Source organism: Xyrauchen texanus, chromosome 41 (genome assembly GCF_025860055.1).
Source record: "Xyrauchen texanus isolate HMW12.3.18 chromosome 41, RBS_HiC_50CHRs, whole genome shotgun sequence".
Classification (NCBI taxonomy): Eukaryota; Metazoa; Chordata; class Actinopteri; order Cypriniformes; family Catostomidae; genus Xyrauchen; species Xyrauchen texanus.
In genome coordinates, this window is record NC_068316.1 from 29,179,312 (window position 1) to 29,203,246 (window position 23,935).

The window sequence follows — 23,935 nt, forward strand, 5'->3', positions numbered from 1 at the left end:
GTTGTAAATGTTGGAGGTACATAGTTATTTTGATTTATTTATTTTCATTATAAGCCATTATTGAAGACTGTCTGCTACTAATTTCAGTCACCGTTGTGCTGAAAAGATTTGAAAAACATCTCGGCTTACATGTGTAACCCTTGTTCCCTGAAAAAGGTGGAACGAGATGTTGCGCTGCTAAGCGCTACGGGGAACAGCTTTCGCTGTGAGCCGAGCTGAATAATGTGTGGAACACGTCAATGGACATTGACCGGAATTTATAGCCTCGGCTGATGTAATCATTAGATGCACCTGAGGCCAGGCAATAAATGGATACGTCACCAGGTGTCGTCAGATACTTCTTTTTGAAGAGCAGTCCTGGGACGTCCCAGTGCGGCAAAGCAGCGCAACATCTCGTTCTGCCTTTTTCATGGAACAAGGATTACACATGTAACCCGAGACGTTCCCTTTACAAAAGGCTTCACTACGATGTTGCGCTGCTAAGCGCTACGGGGAACGCAATACCCACGCCGCCGCACTTGGGGCTGTCCGGACCTACTACGGTTGTGCAGTGTACTCACAAAAACGCGAGAGGTCTCAGACATGAGCTTGAGATGTCGAATCAAGGGCATAAGAGCCCGGAGTAGCATAAACATCTAAACCATTAATTTTTTGATGAATGTGTGCGGAGAGGACCAGTCTGCCGCATCACAAACCTGTTCAGGCATGAGCTGAGATGTCGACTCAAGGGCATAAGAGCCCAGAGTAGCAAAGCATCTAACCCACAAAGTTCGATGAATGTGTGCGAAAAGAATCCTATCGCAACACAAACTTGTCATAAAAACTGATGAATGTGAGCGGAGAGGACCAGCCTGCCACATCACAAACTTGTTCAGGCATGAGCTGAGATGTCGACTCAAGGGCATAAGAGCCCAGGGTAGCAAAGCATCTAACCCATAAAGTTCGATGAATGTGTGCGAAGAGAACCCTATCGCAACACAAACTTGTCATAAAAACTGATGAATGTGAGCGGAGAGGACCAGCCTGCCGCATCACAAACTTGTTTAGGCATGGGCTGAGATGTCGACTCAAGGACATAAGAGTCCGGAGTAGCAAAGCATCTAAACCATAAAATGTGATTAGTGTGTGCGGAGAGTGCCAACCTGCCGCACCACAAACTTGTTCGGTGTCAACTCAAGGGCGTAAGAGCCAAGAGTGGCAAGAACATCCAAACTATAAAAGTTTAATGAATGTGCGCGGAGAGGACCAACCTGCCGCACCACAAACTTGCTGCAGAGGGAGACCTCTAGCCAAGGCTTCAGAGGAGGAGAGCCCTCTGGAAGAGTGCGCCCTAAAACCTACTGGCGAAGCTTGAATGCGCGCCTCGTAGGCCCGGGCAGTAAGGTCCCTCACCCAAAGTGACAACCCGGTCACGGCTTCAAAGTGAAGAACTGCTGCCCTGACTTTACGCCACTAGCAAATGCGGTGGACATAATTCTGAAGGGCACAGACTGGACAAAGTCTGAGTAGTCTTTAGCTGCTCCGGCATTACAAACGGCAGGGAGCAGAAGGCTTAGAGAATGACTGGCCAAGGGTCGAGAAAGGCACCTTGGGCAGGTAGTCAGGGTGAGGGTGCAAAGAATGCTCTTGGTCCTACCTGGGGCAACTCAAAACAGGCCGGCAAAAGAGACAGAGCCTGTAGGTACCCAAGTCTCCTTAGAGACGTAATTGCCATATGAAAAACCATCTTGAGAGTCAGAAGTCTACCAAACGCTGACTCTAGAGGTTTTAAAAAGGGGGGTCTTACCCTATGAAGAGGTCCTAGCAAGAATGCCTCTAAGAGGGCACCCCGCCCACCAAGGCGTGGCAAGCCGAAGTGGGAGCCACATAGAACCTGGCAGTGGCGAGGCAAGTGCCCGCTGACAGTTCTTTCCACAGAAAATCCAGAACTGAAGCAAACTGGCAGTTAGCTGGTTCTGTAATTTGAACTTATTAGAAGGAAACGCATGCAGGAGCATTTGTGCCATGTATGCGCCACCACGATCAGCACCCCGAGGGGGACTGGGTGACTCGGGGAGAAGTAGAGGAGACATTGCGCTATCAACAGAGGCGAAGAGGTCCTCTTCTGCCCTGTAAAATCTACCCAGATCAGTTCCAAGGGAGGGAGCCCTAGCACTTGAAATGGTCTCGATAACTTCAGGAGAAAGCCCTGTGAACCTCAGTTGGTACCCTACAGGGGCCAAGCATGAAAGGTTTCACAATTCGGGCCGGGGATGAATATGTCCCCGAGCCTGAGAAAGAAGGTCCTACCTGTTCGGAATCGCCCAAGGCGAGCCGTCGAGGAGAGATATTAACTCCGAGAACCATATCCTGTTCAGCCAGCGCAGCGCCATTAATAGGAGGCAAGACCCTTGCTGGTGAACATTGCCAAGACTCCCGGGAGCAGAGAAACCGGGGAAAGAAACGCATACAGACACATTCTGGGTCATGTATGTGTCTTAACGTCCAGACCCAAGGGGGCTGGGTGATTTCAGGGAGAAGTAGAGGAGACATTGCGCTATTCACAGAGGCGAAGAGGTCCTCTTCTGCCCTAAGATCTCACCCAAACTTGTTCCAAGTGGAAAAAGCCCGGCATTTAAAAAGGTCTCGATAACCTCAGGAGAGAGCCCTGTGTCCCTCAGTTGGTACCCTTAGGTGCCAAACATGAAAGATTCCACAATTTGGGGCAGGGATGAAATATTGCCCTGTGCCTGAGACAGAAGATCCTTCCTGTTCGGCATCGCCAAAGGCGAGCCGTCGAGGGAAGAGATTAGCTCCGAGAACCAAGCCCTGTTCGGCCAGCGCGGTGCTATCAGTAAGAGGCAAAAACCCTTGCTGGCGAACTCTGGGCAACTACTACCTTAGGGTGGAGTTCTTAACTCCCCCGTTGGTATTTTCTGTCTGGACCGTAAATCTGCTCCCATATACGGGTATCCAGGGATATAACTGACCTGAGTGACAGGAGCTTGCCCTGGGCCCTAAGGAGAACCCAACGTGTCAGAAATACAGCTGACAAGAACGTGGGTCTCCTTGATGATTTATGTAAGAGGCTACCGCTGCATTGTCCACCCGCACCAAGACATGGCAGCCTCAGGAGGAGGTATTTCAGGGCCAGAAATACAGCCATCAACCCGAGACAGAGACTGTGACAACCGAGCTGACGACCCTCCTATCCCCTTAAGCTGGACGACCACTTAAGGCCGCTACCCCGCCCATCAGGGAGGCGTCTGTCGTTAGCAGCCTGCGACAACAAGACGCACCTAGAGTGGGACCCAAGGCAGAAAACCGGGGTCTGAACCACACAGAAAGGGAACGAAGCCTGAGGCGCGTAACCCTATTTAGCCTAGGGGTTTTGGCCCTTGGAAGAAATCCCCTGGCTTTTGGCCACAACAAAAACGGTCTCATGAGCAGAAGGTCCAGAGGGGATGGATGACCACAAACCTGAAGTATTTCGGCAGGTTCTTGTGAATAAAGACAAAGCCAAATGGATCCCTTGTTAAGAAACAGATGGACATTAAGTTTGCACTTTGCAGAAAATAAGTTGTCAAAGACGAGCCTGACATCAGCCAGATGGTACTTCGATGGACAACTCTTTTTACAGAAAGACTTTTTTTTGAGTATTTGAGTAAACAAATTTGTAAATTCAATCTGTGCCTGCTTTACTACCTGATTTTAAAAGATGGCTCCGTGCTATTCTTTCCTGCACCTTGATTCACACATTGCTCCCAATAGCCTTTGCATGTGTATCAAGGTGCAGCGAAAAGAGCACAGAGGCATCTTTTAAAATCAGATAGTTAAGCAGGCACAAGCTGTCTAAGGATTGAATTTACTAATTTGTTTACTCAAATACCATTAACACATAGGAAAATGCAACATGCTGCTGAAAATGGGTGTATATATATATATTTAACCATCTGGGAGTGGTTAACACTGTGTGACACAAATCATGCAGTTTTGGGGGTCATAGATGGGGTCATTTGACCATGGGCTTATACAGTACGGTGGGGAAAAAACTCTTCTTAGATGCACTTGACCATTTCTCTCAAAGCCTGATGGACCTTTTCAGGAAGAAGAAAGGCCTCACCGCCCAGCTTCTGTCTGAGCTTTTATGTCAGACAAAGGTGGGTTGACTTGTCTACATCAGTCTAGTCCCTTTCTTCCCTATCTCCATTCATCTCCTTTCCCTTTGACTTTCTTCTCTTTCCTTTCTTCTTTTCTCTCCTTTGCTCTCCTCTCCCCTTTCCTCTTTTCTCCATTTTCCTCTCCTCTCTTGTCATTTCCATTCTTAAAGGGATAGTTCACCTAAAAATCTGGCAGTATTTACTCACCCCCATGTAAATCCAAACCTGTATGACTTTCTTCTGTGGAACACAAAAGAAGATATTTCGAAAAATGTCTCATGTTTTTTTTTTTTTTATCTATACAAAGGAACTCAATGTGCACCAATGTTGTTTGGTTATCAACATTCTTCAAAATATCTTCTCTTGTGTTCCACAGAAAGAAAGAAAGTCATAAAGGTTTGAAATGACACAAGGGTGAGTAAATGATGACAGAACCCCTTAAAGTCTCTTTTTTTCTCCACTTTGTTCTAACCTTTTCTTGTTACATCTCTCCTCTTCTATCTTTAACATTCTGTCCTCTCTATTTCCTCTCCTCTCTCCATTCCTTTTGTGTCATCTCCTCTTGTCCTGTCGTTTACTTTCCAGTCCTGGAAATTTGCCGTGAAATCATAAAGAATTAATTTGTTGTAAATGTTGCAGGTACATAGTTATTTTGATTTATTTATTTTCATTATAAGCCATTATTGAAGACTGTCTGCTACTAATTTCAGTCACCGTTGTGCTGAAAAGATTTGAAAAACTGCTCCTAGAAACTTAAGGTGTATGACTCCCTTTACATTTGCCTAATTAACATTTTTTTGACTTTACTGTCACCAGTTGGATGTTACACACATGTCTTGGACATGCGTTTTGGGTCTGCTTGTTGTTAAATCCTGGTTATTCCAACAAGTGCACTCAAAACTCCCATTTCAGTTTGGGATCCAAAGACATCTGCTTCCACTGGTGACAAGTAAAGCAGTTTAGGCAAATGTACTTGGATCACATGATTCACAAAAATGTTGCATGGCTACACAGAAGTTTCTGGGAACAGATTTTCATATCTTTTGTGCGGCTGAAAGTGGGTAAACTCTCTGTAGGTGCTAATCTACAAAACCATATTTGGTGCACAGTTTTGCAGTCAGTACAGTACAGTACCATCCAAATATGGGAGTTCACGAAAAAGTCAATTTAAGACTGGTATTTAAAAATTAATTTCAGTACATTTTATATTGTATGGTGCTTTCATTATACAGTCGAAGGTACATTTTTGATATTACAAAATATTGATATCCCGCCCCTGGCAGCGGTTCTCCCACTCCAGGCAGTCAGCAGCGAGCCCCTCCCTGCTCGTGGTCGGCGGTCTCAGACCCCGCCTCGTTTCAGTGGCTGGTAGGGGACTCCTCCGCCCCTGGCAGTGGCCCTGACCACTTAGGAGCCCCTTCTCCCCTTGTGGTCGGCAGCCATTCCTCTGCTTCCAGGCGGCCGGGCTCCTCCACCCCCCAGCAGATGGCAGTCGCTGCTCCGTTTGGGGTGGACGGTAGTGGCGAGAACTCTACTATGGCTGATCCCTCCTCCTTCCCGGGAGATTATTTTATCATTATGTGCTGAGATGTTGCTCTGAGGCACTGCTTCCAGATATCGCATTGCATAATCCACTAGGACTAATAAAAAGCAATGTCCGCTCTAATGGCCTGACAAGGTCCATGCCAATTCTCTCGAAGGAGACCTCGATCAGTGGGAGGGGGCGCAATGGCACTTTCGTGGTGGCCGGTGGATTTACTAGCTGACATTCACGGCAAGCCGCACACCACCTGCGGACATCGCCGCCAATGCCCGGCCAATAAAAACGGGCTATTAAGTGGTTCAGTGTCTTTCTTTCACCTATGTGACCTGCCATTGGATTATGTTTTTCTCAAACAGGTCAATGAAGGCCTCAGCATCATCTTCCGCCCAATCTTCAAAAGGCTCTCTCCTGGCCAAGGAGGCTCCGGATCACGTGCCTGTCCCCTGCTTGAGCCCGCAGGATCTCGAAGAAGTCCTGGTCTTAGCGCAGCTCAAGCAGGGATTATTGGTTCGTCTGATGCATACTAGACAAGGGACTAGAGGATCTCGGCCAACTGGGAGGACTCCATGGTGCGTACTTGGTTCCCGGGTTTCGGCACCAGTGTAAAGGGAACATAAGGGAAGGGAGGAGGCGAGAACCGGCTTGACAATATAAATAATAGTTTAATGAGAAACTTAAATAAAAGACACAAACACCCACACATGTGCCGTAAACGATATCTCTCTCGTCGCACCACCCTCCACAGTCGGCCTTAATCCCTCTCTCAGGCTTAATTAGCCTGATAAGGGACCGGGTGTGTATAATCACGACCCGGCCCAGCCCTCCGCCCTGTCACAATCGGTTATAGGCCTTTTCCAACTCCTTAGTTTTCATCATAGGTATCTGCAAAATCCACTATCGGTCACCTGCTTATTGTACGCAGTATTGTTACAATACAAAAATTTCAGTAGTCAAAACCAATACGAGTTAAATTTCATGATTCTCTAAACCATTTTCGACCAACTTCTCAAGTAATTATTGAAGACAAAAAAGTCAGTAATTTTTTTTTTTAAATGACAATCAATAGAAACAAATTAGAAACAGTAGAGCAAAGAAATACAAATTAATAAAAAAGTCCTTTAAGATTTTCACAGCAGTATCAAATAACTTCAGAATGAATTGAAGTGAAATGTGACTACTAGTGTACTACTGTTTTTAACTTTTCTTACAGATTATGTCATGATGATCACTACATTTTTCTTACTGAATGCGGTAAACTCCCAGGAATAATCCCCATGCTGTCTTTTGTCTTTTTAATTACTGTCAGTTTAAGTGCTGACTATGTGAACTATTGGGTGGGAAAGGCAGCACCTGCAACATTGAGCCATATATTTTAAAATCCTCAAAGAGTAATAGAGCTGTGGCACAACGTTATAGAGCCCTGAATTTCAGCCCGAGCCCGACGGTCCCCGACTTATTCACGCCCCTAGGGCCGGGCTTCGGGCCAATTTTCACGTCATAGTTCACATGCGGGCCGGGCCTCGGGCCTTTTTTGGGTTATCCTTCTTTTTATATTTTTAGACATTAATTAAAAAATGTATAAGTAGTTGATGTCGACGATAGAAAAACAAACATAAAAAGCCATTTCATAACCTCATAACTTTCATAATCTTATAATTACACTGACAAATGACTGACATGACAGTCTCATGCATGCACGCACGCACGCACGTCGCACACAAAAGGTTTCCCGTCAGCGGCGCGACCCACGATTCACCTCATGTGCAAATAATGGAGAATATTAAGAGAAAAATCGCAGATGACCAACTTAAAACGGTAAAAAACACCAGAGGAAAGGCAAACTTCTGGGCTGTTTTTCAAATCGTGACAACCTTAAATGACGAGCCAACGATGCTCTGTAAGAGACTGTTCTAACTTTTCGTTTGATTGGACTTTATTTTCGTTTAACTGTTGGAAGGAACTGATGTTTTTCGTTTGATTGGACTTTATTTTCTTTTAACTGTTAAACTATTGGAAAAAAGAATGGCCATATTCTGTGGTGAATTTTTGAGGTAAGATAACCTGCGAGTTTGTTTTTAATTTATTTAATTTAATTTGTTTAAATTGTTGTAGGCTATGCTCATTTCGTTTGCGCGATGTTGCGAGCAGCCTGAGCCTGCCTCAAAGGTGTTTTACTAACTGTGGTTTAATAAATAAACATTTATTAAACTAACTGTCTGTGTGAAATGCTTGAAGTGTTTTATATCTATGGTTTTTATTGTAGCCAAGTAAAGTATTAGCGTTGATTTGAGAGGCTAAATTAATCATGTTTTACTACGCTGTCGGCATAGCTGTTGCTTGGTCGTCATTTAAAAAAAAATGCTCCAAACATTTGTCTTAACTTAATAAAGAAATGAAAAGAAACATAACTAACAAAACTGACCTATTTTAATGGCTGCAAATAGGGCAGGCTGCCGCTGTGTAAAAAAAATACAAAAATAAATAAATAAATATACGGGCTCGGGTCGGACTCGGGCTGATAATTCTGATGAGCTGTCGGACACGGGTCGGGCTAGGGCCTGAGCGTTTCGGGCCAGGGCCGGGCTCGGGCCAAGATTTGAGGCTCGTGCAGGGCTCTACAATGTTAGCCTTCATGCTGTTGACACATAAACACAACAGTGTTCCTATTTTATTTTTTATTTACCACATTTTAGCCTGTGGAGCAGTCTCAATTAACTGAAAAGTATTGCCAAGTTTTAACTGTATATTTACCAATAAACCACATTTAACCAATTTAACCATAAATAAAAAAGAATAATGTATATTGTAAAATAACAGTGTTGCACTGCATTAAGGGATCCTAAAATGGTGAAATGCAGATAAGCACATACACTTGTATAATGTAAGAATCTATGCTTGGGCAATGTATTTGGGGCTTTATGGGGACATGTACAAAAGTTTTGATTAAGAATTTATAGAAGTCATGGCTATATTTAGTGCTGTTGTTTTGTTATAAATATTTGTGTTTTGTTTAAAGTCACCATTATGGTGATTGGTGTCATCTTGAGCTGGGACCATGGGCCTTCATGTAAGTGTAAGTGTTTCAGTTGAACACGATTAGTTTCACATTGGTACTTGGAAGAACAATAAAAGGCAAAACTTATGGTAAGACTGTTCCCTGTCTGTCAGTCACTAGATGTAGTGACACTAGGTGTCACTCTTGAGACCCCGCAAACACCTCTGATATTTGATAAAAGGCCAATGGGAATTGGCAAGAGGTATTTGCATGCCCCTCCCCCAGACAAACGGATATAAAAGGAGGGGACGTGCATACCGCTCATTAGATTTTCTCTTCGGAGCCAAACGGTCGATGGTTCAAGTTATGCAAGCAATTTCCATCCCTCAACTCTGCTGGATCCTTACGGCACAATAAAGTGGCTTTCTCCCCTCTCTGCACTGGTGTATTGCAGAGATTGCCCTTGGGCACTTAAGCAGATCTAAAAGATAGTATATTCCAAAAGAGCAGTTTTCCCTCACAAAAGAGAATAGGCTAGAGCCTACGGTGCCGTCGGATAAGCCACCTCGGCCCTGCATGCCATGGCTCTCTTGCAGGTCCACCAAGCCAAGGCCCTGAAAGAAATACACAAGGGAAGTTCTGCTCCAGGGTTGATGCAGGAGCTGTGCTCAGCGACCGACCTGGCCCTCCGGGTAACAAAAGTTATGGCACGGTCTCTCGGGCAGACGATGTCCAGGCTGTTGGTCCAGGAGCGCCACATTTGGCTGATCCTGGTCGAGATGCGTGAGGCTGACAAGACACGGTTCCTGAATGCCCTCATCTCCAAGGCCAGCCTATTCGGTGACACCGTCGAGGACTTTGCCTGCTAGGAAGAAGACCTCAAAGTGCCCCTGAGACGGGCGACCCAGGAACGTGAGAAGCCACAGCCCCTTTTCTTTTTATTTCGCCGCACGCTCCAGTAGCTGCGGTACCCAAATGTTCAACAAAAGAGCAGTTTTCTCAGTCCCTGGGTCACATAACCGGTAAAGAGCAAGCTCCTCCCGGTTCAGAGCATCTCTTTTCTCTGTTTGGAGTTGGAGCGCGCCTAGTTGGTGCTGGCCTGTCTGAAGGCATTCAGACAGGGGACCGCGGTTCCACTGAAACAATTTCAGAGGCTGCTGGGGCATATGGCATCCTTGGCAGTGGCCACATCGCTCGGGTTGATGCATATGAGACCGCTTCAGAACTGGCTCTGGACTCGAGTCCCAAGATGGTCATGGCGCCATGGCACACATCGCGTGGCCATCACGCAGATCTGTCGCCATATCTTCAGCCCTTGGAATGACCTTGCATTTCTACCGGCAGGGGTTCCCCTAGAGCAGGTCTCCAGGTGCGTCGGACAGGCTTGGGCACTACATGCAATGGGCGCGTGGCTGCCGGCCACTGGACGGGCCCACAGCAACGTTGGCACATCAACTGCCTCGAGTTGCTGGCAATACTGCTCACCCTGCGGAGGTTTCGGCCGTTGATCCAGGACAAGCACATGTTGGTTTGAACAGACAACATGCCGATGTGCGTTTACATCAACTGCCAAGGCGGGTTACGCTCCCCTCGCATGTCACAACTCACCCACTGTCTCCTCCTCTGGAGTCAGCAGCACCTCAAATCGCTGCAAGCTACTCACATCCCAGGTGAACTCAACACCATGTCAGGGTAAAAAGGATTAGTACGTCCAATTTGAAACATTTGCATTTCAAAAGAGGAGAAAGACCCAACATTAACCATCCCACAGAATCTTTTTTTCTAAAAAAAGCAGCAAGTCCTCCACCACGGCCTGATGTTCTATGCAGGCTAATAAAAGTGTAATCGTTTGGGCATAATTCTAAAAATGGAGCATTATCCATAGTTCTCTGCCAGGTTTCAGTCAAAAACAAAAAGTCAAACTGCTTGGTTTGAATAATATCACTCAACACAAAAGATTTTTGTGCATTTACCAGTGCCATCTTCAAAACAACAAATGTTGTAACCAAAGTGCTGTACAATTTTTTCAAACATTAATAACAGAATTAAATAGAACTTCTAAAATGTTCAAAAGAACAAATTAATAAAACATTGTAAAACCTACTCATAAAACTCCTATAAGTCTCAAACAACATTATAGGCTAAAGAGAAAAAATGTGTCTTTAATCTAGATTTAAATATAGGCAATGTTCCACAACCTGGGGGCCGCAACCATGAACGCCCGATCACCTTTGGTTTTCAAACGGGAATGAGGAACAGAGAGAAACTTATTTGATGATTGAAGAGACCTAGATGCAGAATGTTGTTGAAGTAAATCAGCAATGTACTGAGGGGCTAAACCATGCAAGGCATTATAAACACAGCAGAACCTTGAATTTAACTCCCAAATTAGCTTTCTGGAAGCGAGAACAGGGGTAATATGCTCTCTTTTCTTGGTACCCATTAGAAGTCTAGCTGCTGCATTTTGGACTACTTCGAGACATGAAAAAGAAGATTGAGACAGACCCACATCTAAGGCATTGCAGTAGTCCAGCCAGGATGTAATAAGAGCATGAATCACTATTTCCAAGTCCTTCTGTGAGAGAAACTGTTTTAATTTAGCAATGGACCTTAGATGAAAAAAGCTTCCTTTAACAAAAGCATTTATCTGCTTATCAAATAATAAGTCAGAATCAAAGATGACTCCCAAGTTCTTAACTCTATTGTGCATGGCTAAAGACAAAGTACCAAACTGATTTTCAATGTCAGTGATACATAACGAAGAGCCAATGACCTCGGTTTTATCCTCATTAAGCATGAGGAAGTTTTCAGATATCCATATCTTGAGCGGTATAGTAACAATTTCTTCAGGGATTTTGCAAGTAAGCGCACAGAGTTCACGGGGACTAAGTCTGCCACACGCAAAAACTCTACTCGCCGGTGGGAAAACAGTCTCCACATGTGTATCAGGGAAAACAGGGCGGAGACAGGAAAATCGAACATTATCAGCCATAGAAGAAGTAGAATCAATCCACAGATAAGCACAATACACCGAGGCTAAACTCATCTGCAGCGATCAACGCCGTTTTCTGATGACTCCTCGCTTCCAAAACACCTCGGCTTCACCTGCATTCCGGCCCTTTTCCCTCGCTTCCTCTGATGTCTGTGGGAACTTCGGTGCTGAAAGCCACCACCAGAATCGTCTCTGGTTACTTAACTGTTCCCTGAAAAAGTGGAACGAGATGCTGCGCTGATTTAGTGCTTTGGGAACATCTTTAGGAGTGACCAGATGTGAATATGTGTGCAGCACGTCAATGAAATTGACTAGAATTTATAGCCTCCGCCAGTGACATCATCAGGATGCGCCGGTACAGGGGCTATAAACAGATGCGCCACAGGTGCATCGTCAGGTATTTTGTTTGAAGAGCAGTCCTGGGGCATCTTCAGTGCGGCAATGAAGTGCAGCATCATGCTGCAGAGGGACACCTCTAGCCAAGGCCTTAGAGGAGGTGACCCCTCTGGTAGTGTTATGATCCCTTTCTGTCTGTCCCGTGTTTTCTGTTTCACCCGTCTCTGTTCACATTCCATGTCACGTTTTCCTTGTTGTCCGCCCCGTGTTTCACTGTCTTCGTGTTAAAACTACATTTCCCATGATCCCCAGCACTCATCACTGCCAGCCTTGTGTCATTGTGCTCACCTGATTGTAGTTTGTCATCAACTTGTATCCAGTGTATATATACCCTCTTTGTTCTCCAGTCCCTTGTCTATTGTTGATGTTTGTGGACGCCTGTCTCCGTGCTCCTCCTCATGTTCATCCTGCCTGTTCTGCCTTTGATGTTTTCCGTGCTTGTGTTTTGTTTCGCCATCGCGGGTATTTCCTTTGTTTGTGTTTTGTCCGTTTAGTTTTCACCGTTGTTAATAAAATCACTGCATTTGGATCCAACCCCTTGTCTGCCTCCTCCTGCATCGTAACAGGTAGAGTGAGCCCTGATCCCTACTGGCGAAGCTTGACTGCGCGCCTCTTAGGCCAGGGTAATGGCATCCCTTACTCAATGCAACATTGTCTGCTTGGTGGCGGCCGCCCCCTTATTATGACCCCCATGACAAATTAATAGTTGCCCTGACTTATGCCACTGGCTGAAAGGAACCTTAGGCAGGGAGTCAGGATGAGGGTGCAATATTGCTTTAGCCATTCCTGGGGCAAAATCTAAGCAGGATTGCAAACCGAGCCGGCAAATCCACAATTCTTTTTAGAGAAGTAATCGCCATAAGGAAAACCATCTTGAGAGTCAGAAGTTTATCAGACGCTAACTCTAGAGGTTCAAAGGGGGTCTCAACCAGACCCTCAAGGACTATTGCTAAGTCCCATGAAGGGATCCTGGTCCTAGCAGGAGGTCTTAAGCGCATGGCTCCACGAACTAAGCGAACAAGCAGAGGATGTTTCCCCAATGGCATCCCATCAATGAAGGTGTGGCAATCCAACAGAGCAGTCACATAAACCCTGGGTGTGATGGGGCATGTGCCTGCTGATATTTTTTCCTGCAGAAAGTTCAGATCTGAAGCAATCTGGCAGTTAACTGGATCTGCATTATGTGCACTGCACAATCTTTCAAAGACACCCAATTTATTGGCATAACTTCTTCTAGTAGTGGGAGCCCAAGCACTTAGAATGGTCTCGATAACTTCAGGTGAAAGCCCAGTGTCCCTCAGTTGGTACCCTTCCGGGGCCAAACATGAAGGTTCCACTCGGGCTGGGGATTAAATATTGTCCCCTGTGCCTGAGACAGTAGGTCCCTCCTGTCTGGAATCGCCCAAGGCGAGCTGTCGAGGAGAGACATTATCTCCGAGAACCATACACTGTTCGGCCAGCGCAGCGCTATCAGTAAGAGGCAGGACCCTTGCTCGCGAACAGGCGCATTCTGGGCCATGTATGCTCCATCGCGTCCAGACCCAGGGGGGCTGGGTGACTCTGAGAGAAGTAGAGGGGACATTGCGCTATTTGTTGGGAGGTGAAGAGGTCCACTTCTGCTCTGTAAAATCTCAACCAGATTTGTTCCACTACCTCGGGGTGGAGTTTCCACTCCGATGGTATTTTCTGTCTGAACAGTAAATCTGCTCCCACATTCAGGCATCCAGGAATATAAACTGCTCTGATTGACAGAAGCTTGCCCTGGGCCCAAAGGAGAATCTGCAGTGCCAGTCTGTTCAACTGGCGTAACCGTAGACCTCCTTGATGGTTTATGTAAGAGACTACCGCTGTTTTGTCCACCCGCACCAAGATATGGCAGCCTCTCAGATACCGGAGGAAGTACTTCAGGGCCAGAAATACAGCCATCAACTCGAGATAGTTGATGTTCCAATCAAGCTGACGACCGCCCCATTCCCCTTAAGTTGGACAAGCACTTAAGACCACTCCCCAGCCCATCAGGGAGGCGTCTGTCATTAGCAGCTTGCGACGGCAAGACGCACCTAGAGTGGGACCCAAAGTGAGGAACCGGGGTCTGAACCACATAGAAAGGGTACGTAGCACGCGGCGCGTAACCCTTATCAGCTTTAGGGGACTGGCCCTTGGATGAAATCGATTTGAGTGGTTGACAATTGTGCCGCATTATGATCGAATTCCATATGGTAGTATACCCAGATAGGTAGTTTTCTGTGTGGGAGAGAGGATGCTTTTCTTGACATTGAGCCTCAAACCCAGAGAAACCAGATGAGCTAAGACGATATCCCTGTGCTGTAATGCCAGTTCTTGTGACTGTGCTAGCATCAGCCATTCGTCTATATAATTCAGATTGCGGATGCCCCATAGTTGCAAAGGAGCCAGTGCTGCATCCATGCACTTCGTGAATGTGCGGGGTGATAAGGCTAGGCGGAATGGAAGAACCCGATATTGGAAAGCTTCGCCCCCGAAAGCGAACCTCAGGAACTTACTGTGTTGTGGCAGAATTTCTATATGAAAATATGCGTCCATGAGATCGATCGTGACCAACCAATCGTAATGTTGGATTTGAGACACGACCGTCTTTACGGTTAGCATCTAGAACTTGAACGCCTGACTGAGCGATTCAAGCCTTCAAGGTCTAACATCGGACGCAACCCTCCATCCTTCTTGGGAACCAGGAAGTATCTGCTGTAGTAACCTGACTCCCTCTCTGGAAGTGGAACATGTTCTATGGCCCCTTTGACCAAGATATTTTGCATTTCTTTCCACAGTAGACATACTTGTTCCATTTTCATGGTAGTGGGAGCCACGCCGTTAAACGCAGAGGACAGTGAACTAATTGAGTTCTGTAGCCTTTTTCTACTGTTCTCAGGACCCACATAGAAACACCCGGCAGTAGCTTCCACGCTGCCAGGTTCTCTGAGATGGGTATCGATTTTGACACTTCCTGTTGAGGGGATATCGAGAGTTCCATGTCCTGGACTAAGGCAGGAAGCAACGGAACACCCAACATTTCTCTGGAAACCGCTAACTCCTGAAACACCAGAGGCGGCAGGAATGGAGAGGTTTCGTCAGGGTATCGGGAAGGTGCAGGTGAATGTCTCACGTGACCCTTCCCAAGGGGGGGCTACAAGGCTGGGTGTCTCCAAACACACAAAACAAAACTGGTGTGTGTCCGTTTCAGCATAGAGCGTAAACACGGGAACACACCGCTTGCTTTGTTTATCAGTCATTTTTTCTTTCTTTCTTTTTTTTTTTTTGAAAGAGAAAGGTGTCTGTGCACTGCCTAACAAATTCTAACTCCTAACATATAAAGTTTTTGACAGGGTTGAGAAGCACAACACACAAAACAAGACAAAAGACCTGACGATGCACCTGTGGCGAATCTATTTATAGTACCTGTACCGGCGCATCCTGATGATTTCACCGGCGGAGGCTATAAATTATAGTAAATTTCATTGACGTGTTGCACACATATTCACAGCTGGTCACTCCTATAGACGTTCCCACAGTGCTAAATCAGCGCAGCATCAAAGTGTAGCTTTTGATAGGGAACACCGGCTAACTGCGTTGATGTGGAGAGTAATAATTGTGGAATATCAGCCCATGGAGGTAGAGCACTATGATCCATGATAGATAATCTTATGTATAATAGAGTTTGGCGATCATACACCTGAGCAGCAAAACCATAATTAAGAAGCAGTAGAAAAAACAGAGCGATGTACATAACATGTATAATAAAAGGAGGTAGAAAGATAGTGGCAGCGGCAGAGCCAAACGCAGGCGCCATCTTGCACACTTAAATGTGATCGTCACTTTTCTTGCCACAACGGATGTTCAAATAATGGTGTTACTCTAAGTGTTGTCCCAACTTACCTTGTACTAGTTACCTAAAGTCATTGCAAAAACATAATATAATATAGCCTGATGACCATCAAACCATACTGAACTTTATGTTTTATGGTTTCTAAACTCTTTAATGCTTCATATGTGTCCACTTTACATTAAGGTATATATTTAAAGGTTACTAATTTTGAACAGGTGTATTTATTAAGCATTAATAACATGTAAGTAATTTGTTTTTATCTATTTAGCATTGAAGACGCCCTTATTATATATGTTGTTATAAATACATATCGATGATTATAATGCCTTTTTAATGAATTATTAGTCATCAATGAACCCTTTAAAAAAAACTAACAAAGGACACATTAATGTAAAGTGCTACTAATTTTAAGTGACTAAATATTATGCTAATTTCAACAATTCTTACCAAGTAATGTTTGTTCACAACATTGGCAAATGGTGCCAATATTAAGTATGTTTTAGATTTTTTTAAAAGGGCATTATTTTTACAGTGTGCATGCACAAGGATCTTCTGCATCCAGTTTTCCACCCCAAATGTAAATGAGCTTAAACCTGAGTCTACAGGGGTCAAATGGATCGTATCTAATGGCTCATGCACATAAAGGAAGTCCTTTCTGTCAATGGAAATAACCCATTGTTGTAAACGAGACACCAAATCTGAGGGCGGGGGTTTCCTTATAAAGAACCTCATGTAAAGTTTATTATTCTCCCATGTGAGATGAAGGTAAGGCTTTGCAAGTTACACAACCTATTTACATTGGAATAATCTTTGGAGTGCTTTTAAAACCTTAAGTCTTGTTGCTTAGTTTGCATGATTGCATGATACTGGTAAAGTGGTTTCCATTTGCCATGATACAGACAACAGCAAAATTGCATTAACAAAAATTTTTTTTATTTGTTGATGATAAATGAAGAGATAATTGAACACAAGATGATAATTGAACAGCCAAAAACAATATTAGTATGAAAGGAAGACAGTGAATCTAATCTAGTCCCGAGAGTCAGAATTTGTCCTCATTAATGTTATCAGCCCTTCAATAATAACAAGCACTGCCGGAATTATATCCAAAGGAAATATAATTTATTGTAATGTGAAGGGGCCAACACTATCTAAAATTATTTGAGAAAATACATTTCTACAAGAAAATGACCAAAGTGACCCCAGTCTTAATACATGCACACATATATTCCCCTTACAATATTTTTTCCCCTAAATGTCTTTGCAAATACAGTGTTCCTATACAGGATGTCAAATTATTTTTCTGATTTGGAAAGAGTGGAAACAAAGGCTGGTAACCAGGGACCTGATAACGAAGTTCTTGTGCATGTTCATGCATTTTTTCTTAATTTTTTTTTTCAGATTGTATGGTTATTTCTCTTTAAATCTGCAGGTAACAGGCAAAGTTTAAACTCATGTTTTATAAGGTGGCACTCTGCTGCTGTGGTACTATGAGCCCAATTTCTGAATGTGTTTGAAGTGGACAAATTTCAAAACAGTTTGGACTCAATTACAGCATGTCTTTATTGTTGTCCTGTTTCAAAAAACACAAACACATCTTAAAATAACGAATACGAAATGAATTCACAGACTGGCAGAGTTTATTCATAATAATATGTCAACAAACATTAAAGAACAGCTTGTGCCCACTTTTGCATTATTTTCACTCATTTGCAAATGGAAAAAATATGAAAAAAATGGAAAAAATAACTAAAAATAAATACAGTGGGTGATGTTTTATTTTATTTTCTAATATTTTTTTTGTCTCATGCTTACCAATGCGTTGCTCTCCTCTTGCGCTCTCTCTCTCTATCTAATTGGCTTTGGCTCGTTGCCGGTCACTTGTATGGACAGTGCATACACTTGATGACTAGATGTCTAGATATTAAGCTAGTTTGAAATCTGTTTTAGCGACGTTTGCGGCTCATCACATCAAAGGAGAGATGCTTGAGTCGTGTGGTGTGCACTTAGCTTAAAGGGTTAGTTCACCCAAAAATGAAAATGATCCCATAATGTACTCACCCTCAAGCCATCCTAGGTGTATATGACTTTCTTCTTTCAGCCAATCAGAGTTATATTAAAAAATATCCTTGCTCTTCCAAGCTTTATTATGGGAGCGAATGGTACCTTAGCCTCAAAAAGTGCATCCATCCATCAAAAAAGTAATCCATATGGCTCCAGGGAGTTAATAAAGGCATTCTGAAGCTAAGCGATGCATTTTTGTAAGAAAAATATCCATATTTATAACTTTATAAACTATAATCACACGCGTTTGTCACTTCTCATCTGAGCTTATGCTACTCCTACACCATACACCGGAACTCGACTCTCTCTTGAACGCACGAACGGCCATTTCCGGAAACCAGTGATTATAGTTTATAAAGACAATATTCATCCTTATTTTTATCCTCACTTTAACGCATATTTTGTTATTTGGATTTGTTAATCAATTGTTCTAAATTGAAGCAAGGGCATACGAAGAAAAAAGCAACAATATGGAAAAATTGCCCTGTCAGCACATACATTGTTAACTTCATATCTTGGGAATAATGATAAATCTTACGCTAACCCTAACCTTATTCCTAATTAAACGTAATCTGGTGAAATATATAAATCTACAAAACCCTCAGCTGGTAAATATATAGGCTGCATAAGGCTTAATTTAGTAAATACTTAAAGGTGCACGCAGTAATTTTTTGAAGTAGCTTAAATTGTCTTACACAGACATCTAGTGGCCTGGAGGCTGAATCATTAAAACACAGTACTTTTCAGTTGCCAATGCCATTGTAGAAATTCATTATGCACAGTGAGCCAAGATTCATTTAATCCATGAATGAAAGTGTCCAATAACAGGGCAGTTGCTGAGATAAAGTGAGTAGTATTCGGTTGGTCATGTGATTCTAACATGGCAGCCCCCATGAGGGAATCCCCTCCATGTAGAATAAAATAACTTTTATAAGGTTACTGGTATGACTGAAATCTTCATCTCACACGTGTCACAAATCCCGCCTCGACTGTTCCTGCCACTCACCACCAGAGTATTGACGAGCATATAATCAGAACCAGGTAAGGGGTTATGGGAAATGTAGTTGATAGAGTGACTCTTTCTCTCCCGCTATCATTGCAAAGTCTTGTTTTGCCCTGCATACATTTCTGAGCATTATTCCCTGTTGTTATTACCTGCCTGTGTTTGATACCTGCCTGATTTCCTCCTGTTTGATTCTCTGCTGCCTGTCTACATTTGTTCATGTTTACCTGGACTACTACTCTGATTGTTTGCTGCCTGCCCTGACTTCTTGCCTGTTTTTGACCACCCCTTTAATTATCCTTGGATACTGCTACTGCTGGTGATTGACCTTTGCCTGTTAACCTGTTTTCATTATTATTAATAAAGCTGCACATGGATCTCAAGTCGATGACTCATCATTACAACATGAGTGGTCATGACTTTAAAGCAATTATAGCATTTTGAAATATGTATAAAGTAAAACATTTTAAATGTGTTTCAGGCTTGTTTATATTTAAGATACAAGTATCTAAAGTGGTTCATTGCTAATCTTTTCTTCTGCCAAAGCTCTGAAATAACTATAGCATATATAGATTACAAAAATGGCTTATCAACTAGAGGTCTTCACAGGTCCACCCTAACCAGAGTACCCGAGACCAGACCCGGGACCCATATGGGTTCGGATCATATGGATGGATTATATGCATCGTGGCCAGGCACAGGGCAGAAGGGTATTAACATTACATTAGGTAAGACACAGAGTTTTGTTTTCACAACTTGTAAATGAACTTGCTAATAGAAACCAGCTCGGTTCTGCATGGGTATGAGTCCAAGCTTTCAAATAATAGATGGTCCGGTTCAGGTATTCATTTGTTAGTTACTTTTATCCAAAGCAACTAAGAGCACATTTGATTCCGTAGGAATCTATCCGATGGCCTTGACCTTATTAGCATCAGGTTGCACGGTAAACAATTCTCTAGATGCGCCAGTTCAAATATACCAAGTGGAAAATTTTGATTTTAAAGCTGCAGTGGAGGGGAAGATTTTCAGCCAATAATTAATTGGAACTTGAAAAATGGCACATGAGTTGTATTCAGTGTTGGGAGTTTAATGTTTACATCATAAGTACAGAAAATAACCACCGGCTAGGTGAGGCTGGGAAAGCTATGGCAGTTTCATTAAAGTAGTCTCCAGGTGGATGTTTGATGAATTTGTTTACTTTCTATTATTTTTGGATATGTTTTCTGGCAGGGTTGTTGAAGCTAATATTGGTTGTCATGCTTTAATGAATCCAACATTACGTGGGCCATATTGCGTTTACTGCATAAGTGTCTATAGGTTTTCTGTCATGTTTACTAATATTAATGAATATTGAGTATTATATAATTAAATTATTGAGTTATATTTTTGTAATTTCAAAGGTGTGTGTGTGTATGTGTTGTTATACATATGAACCAATTTAGATTTTTAGCAGTTTTGTTTTAATATAATATAGCCTACATATTAATTAATTTGGCCCTTTGGTGACTGACAAAATAGTGCCTCCTATGCTGCCCTACAAAGCAAAAAGGCAGTAACTACGCAGAGTGCAGAACTGAGAAAAATGACTTTAAAGTTATCCTGTCATCCAGCCTAAGTAGTTGTAGGTAGATTATTGGACATGTGGCTGTTTTGTTACTTTATATTAGCTTATTCTTTGTACATATCAATCCTCATATTTAATTTGATATTTTACCCCTATTTTGCAGTTACTGTATTCTTGCTTTGTATTACTTACCAAAAATGTGGCACCACACCAAGGAAAAAGGCGGTAACTACAGATTCTCCAAAAACTATTTTGCCACAACTTGGGCTCTGGGTGTGTTATACACTGTATTTGAAATAATTGGAACCATTTGTTTTCCTGAACATGGATATACCAAACCCAAACTAATTTGACCATTTTAGGTCAATATTTTCCACCCAGAAGCTGTTCTGATGCTGAAACGGCTGCTTAAAGTCTCACATTGCTAAGCTGTGTCAAGGCCCAAATTGGGAAAATTTATTTTGAATAGGACCACATGCTTTTCTAGTTATTGAATATTTTTCCACCGCTGGTTGGATTATAACTTTGTGACATGAACAACAAAATGATGACATGGCATCGGCGATGATGTGAAGTTACAGAGGATAAAGTTACAGCTAGGAGCAGGGAGGATCAGGGGCAGGTAAGCAAAGCTATTTAAAACATCGCCTGTCAATTAGCATAATGCTATCTGAATGGACCTCTGAGAGGAAGTCCCGCCCTGGTGGCTGACAGGTGTTTATATTGTGATAGCCTGGCCTCTAAATGTTTAATCTGTCACTGTTACTTACCATTCTCCGGGTATTTTCTTTTCAATGCCATTTCGACCATCTTCTTTCCCCGGCTTTGTGCCATCTCAAACAAAATTTGTGTGAAGTTAGAAGTGTGAAATCGCAACTGTTAAAACCATCCCGTGAGGATGCCGCGAAGTCAGATGTGTGTGTTCACCATGGCAACAGTAACTTCACTGCGCAGCAACACGGTTATTTTTTGTTAGGTAAAACATAACAAGAATACAGTAATGGATGTTACTGTACTCTTGCTTTGTTTCACTAGGGCTTTTTGCAGTTACTGTACAAACGATTACCATTTTTCTCCAAAACGACACACATTTGAGATAAGATGTTTTGTCACATAACAAAGGATGCCTTGAATGTCATGAAAATGATAATAACTCATTTTTGACCAAAAATGCAGTTACTGCCTTTTTGTTTTGTAGGGCAGAATGGTACAGTGGATTGTTCCAATTACTTGTTCTCTGAAATAAAGTCCTAGGATCTGTTCTGTGGTGTTTGCTTGTTCTGTGTATCATATGTGCTCTTTTGGTTGTGCAGTGGTTACCATGCTGGTGTTTGGCTGTGTATTTGCTACTTGCAGCTATATTTATGATTATTATAATGGGCCAAGCACAGAAGGTGCGTAGCCCCTATTGTATCCATTAATATAATTAGGGGCCAAGCACTGGAGATGTGTAGTCCCTATTTTATACGTTAGTTTTATTATTATTATTATTATTATTATTATTATTATTATTATTCCTCCCCAGTGGGAGTCTATGGCAGTGTTTCCCAAACTTTTTTCTGCCACGGCACTCTTTTTACAATTAAATAAATCCCATGGCACACCTCTATCCCACTGTCCCACATAACAATCTTTGATAGTTTTCTTCTATCAAAAGAACTTCCATGTTTTCTGTCCATTTTAGTTGCGTGTTCACTTGTACTGTTTGAAATTCGGCTGGGCAAAAAATTCAAGTCAGGTAGGTGCGGTGTAAAATTACATCACAGGTGGCATGAGTGCTAATTCTGTAATTAATAAAACTAAAAATTTACATCTTTTCTTATTTTTAGATTTGTTCTCACAAATTATTGCTGTGGCAATGACACAGCAAATAGTTTTTTATTTACATGGCTCCAGACAAATATTTAAGAGTGGTAGCACTGGTGTTAAATTCTTCAAGCAGTTGCACCAGCACTTGAGTTGGTCGAATCTGTCCATCTGTGTTTTCTTTCACGGTTTCGTTCTTTTTATCAAGATATTGATGATTAAATTACAGTCATCTGAATACAAACAAAGCCTTTTTCTACAATCAGAGGGCATAGAAAATATTTTACATAGAAGGAAAGTTCCATTGTATCCATAGATTAAACGGTGGCATTTGCAATAAGATCATATTAACCAAAAGTAAAACCATGATTCCCTATCAGTCACTCACTCAACATTGTATCAATGTAGTGACACTAAGGATCACTCTTGGGAGCCCGAGACACTTTCTGATCTTTTATAAAAAGCCAATGGGAATTGGCGAGTGGTATTTGCATGCCACTCCCCTGGACATACGGGTATAAAGGAGGGGGCGTGCATACCTCTCATTCAGATTTTCTCTTCGGAGTGGAGCAGTAGCTATTTCATTGAGAAATAAGCAAGCTGAATTCCCATGGCTTCCATTCACCTCTGCTGGATCCTGATGGCGCATTACAGCGGCTTTCTCCCCTCTCTGCATGGGTGCACTGCAGAGATCGCCCCTGGGCTCTTCGGCAGATCCTTTAGAGTGTATTTTCCTTTTTAAGAGTATATTATAAAAGAGCGGCACACATCGGAATGTCTTTTTAAAGACACGTCTTTTTAAAAATGCCCTTCCGATTGTGTATTATTCCTGGATGCAGTCGATATCTCTCACCTTCAGACGGCCACGATTGCTGTCTTTCATGCCTGGCGCTGCCCACGCCGAGACATCTTTCATGGATGCGTCATGTCCTTATTGAGAGATTTGTATGCTAAAAATGTATGCTTTTGTATGAAAGCAAGCCACCCCAGCGGCTCCCTGCCTCAGTCCTCCTAACTATGGGTATGAGGCCAGCGCGGCAAGCACTGGAGGTGATTCGGGGACCACAATGGAACCACCTCTGCTAGATAAATCATTGAACTAGAGTGAACCCTCCACTCTCCCCTGAACCCTCGTGGCTCGACGATTGATATCTGGGCTCGCGGTGCCGGTCACAGCCATGCCCCTCCCCAGTTCCTTTCTTCCCGGAAGTGCATGAGGAGCTGACAAGATTGTGGACGGCACCTTTTACTGCACAGTCCCGATATTTCGGCTCCCCCACCCTCGCTACCCTCGATGGTGGGGCGGTCAAGTGCTACTCGGCAATTCCCCTAGTGGATAAGGTGCTCGTGGTGCACCTGATGCAGGCACCCGAAGCTTCTGTATAGCTCCTGTAGGTTACGTCGTCCCTGGCGGCCAAAGCCTATTGTGCCGCTGGACAAGCAGCCTCTGCCCTGCATGCAATGGCTCTCCTGCAAGTCCACCAAGCCAAGGCACTGAAAGAGCAGCACAAGGTTGGTTCCATCCCGGGATTGATGCAAGAACTGCGCTCTGCGATGAACGTCACGGCACTGTC